The sequence below is a fragment of the Vespa mandarinia genome, chromosome 23 (genome assembly GCF_050613455.1).
Source record: "Vespa mandarinia isolate Hongniang chromosome 23, ASM5061345v1, whole genome shotgun sequence".
NCBI classification, from domain to species: Eukaryota; Metazoa; Arthropoda; class Insecta; order Hymenoptera; family Vespidae; genus Vespa; species Vespa mandarinia.
Genome location: NC_140832.1, coordinates 2,032,501 through 2,035,000, shown reverse-complemented (window position 1 = coordinate 2,035,000; position 2,500 = coordinate 2,032,501). Strand labels below are relative to the sequence as shown.

The 2,500-nt window shown below is 30.8% G+C and overlaps 1 protein-coding gene across 8 annotated transcripts in view; it reads right to left on the bottom strand.

The window, feature by feature from the left end:
- The window catches only part of LOC118444371 (zwei Ig domain protein zig-8), a 53,712-nt gene that overhangs the window by 14,690 nt on the left and 36,522 nt on the right, over positions 1–2,500 (bottom strand). The gene's annotated exons all lie outside the window — the stretch shown is intronic.

Genomic DNA, 2,500 nt, shown 5'->3' with positions numbered 1-2,500 from the left:
TCCTCATGTAAGCACATTTCAGGCATTTCAGAGAGAGAGAAACAAAAGACTATTACGAATTAACGATGTTATACGCATTCCGTCAAGATGGAGGAGCAGCTAATATCACTTCTTGGAAATTGCTTGATGCAACGTCATATGCAGATACAGAGGTACGTACGTACATGTAAAACGATTCTCAGATCGTAGATATATATATATATATATATATATATATATATATACGCTTTTGTGAGCCTTTGGAATTCGGGCGATAAATAAATGAAATTTCAGGATCTAAGCGTATTCGAAGTCAATGGAATCGTCTGGATAAGCGAGATTCCAGTTGCCATATTACGAATTTCCATTTCTCAGCCGTCTAACATCGACAAATTTAGAAATTGACACGATACGTCTGACGTTATCATAAAATTAGAATGCTTTTGTTGTATGTTCTCTCTCTCTCTCTCTCTTTCTCTATATATTTTTTTTTTCTTTTTTTTAAATAGACCAAATTTTAAATTTACCACCGTGTATTATTGTCTACATTTATAAGTAGTATTTCAAACGTTACGGACGATAATCCGAAATGAATTTATTTTGTACAAAATTTATGCTCTCGAAACATCTTAATATACATTTCCATAAACGTACGATATATGATGATGGTAGTTAAATAGATACGAGAAATATAACAACAGTACCGTTAGATCTTACAAATTCCACATTCAGCGTGTTGGAAATGAAGCAATCCTCGTTAAACCTTAACTTTAACAATCCGTGCTTATAAATGTGTTGTCGACAATTACATATATAGTTGCGGGGTGCGTGCGTGGAAGCATGGGCGAAACGAAACTTCTGTTAATCGCATAGAACTTGTTATACCTTACACAAAGAGAAAGATAGAGAAATGGAGATAAAGAAAGAGAGAGAGAGAGAGAGAGAGAGAGAGAGAGAGAGAGAGAGAAAGAGAGAATGTGTGCGAGTTACCCAGTTGAAAATCTTTTACTAGTTAGCATTTAATCGTGATAAGGAATACATTGATATACAATGTTATTTATGATATCTCTAATAATCGAGAAATAAAAAATTATAAAAATTATTTAATGCATATAAATATTTAAAATGATATGATTCTCATATCGTGATATTTATTTTGACACCATGAAAAATCAATTTATTAATTTTACCTCATCTTTTCCTTTTTTTTTCTCTTTTTTTCTGTTTTTTTTTTTTTTTTTTTTTTTTTCTTTTTTTCAACCAGAGTATCAACGTAATTGGAATTAAGTGGATTTTCGAATACCTATCGATGATCGTAGAAGCTTTTGTGGTTTTATAGACTGGTAGTAGAGATCGATTAAATCGGTTTCGTGATCGTCGTTCAATTACTACAGTCGAAATAATTAAATTGCTTTCTAGAGAGGTTAGATTGTAACAGGAAAGTACTTAATCGTATTGTACGATGCACTTAATTTCAAAACGTAATTTAGCGAATAATTAGAGAGGGAAGAAAAACTAAAGAATAATCGGCTTACGACCGGGCCGTATTTTATGAAAAGATAAAAAAAAAAAAGAAAAAAAAAAGGAAAAAGATAAGAAAAGAAAAAAAAATAAGAAAAAAAGATAATGAACAGACAATTAATAAATATTGCAAATTTAATATAATTTTATAAAAGTATTTAATTTTGGACATGCCAATCTGTTTAATATTTTATCCTTTTAAAGTACGAGAATAATTTTCGAATTTACATCATCCATGTATAAGTTTCATTTGTAGAAATGTTCATTATCGTTATCTAGATGTGCCAGTGAATATGTATGTGTTTGTTTGTGTTTGTATGTATGTTGAGATAGTATTATTCGCATAGATAGTATTATTGGTACCATCAAAGAAAGAGAAAGAGAGATAGAGAGATAGATAGAGACCAAAAGAGGAAAAAGGAAAGAGAGAGAGAGAGAGAGAGAGAGAGAGAGTCGTAAGTTTAATATTTGAAATCTCTATGCATAACCTTTGATTGGGCAATTTCAAGAACGATAGCACTGTGATAAAATTGAGTTCCCATTTGCTCTGAAGCCTCGATTAACGTTCGATCAAACTCAAGAGATTCGATTATTTCTTGAAAATCGTTTCCCTTAACGTCTTTACGAAAATCTAGAGAGCTACCATACGATAAAAGATAGAACGCTCTATATATCTCTAACGATAATAACACATACACGAACATACATACACATACGTACATACATACATATACAAACACTCCGTTTTGGAATTTATGAAATGCCTGACAAACATGTTTCAACGTTCAAACAAAATTTTTGCTTGTATTCAAGGGATGCCTAGCGTTTGTCCAAAAGGTAAACGTGCTCTTTTGACCAATAGACAATCTTCAAAGAAAACTTTTCTATATCCTTTGATTCGATGATTTTTCTTCCTTTTCTTCTTCCTTTCTTTCTTCCATCGATAACAAAAATATATATATCTACGTTTATATATATATATATATATTTATATATTCTG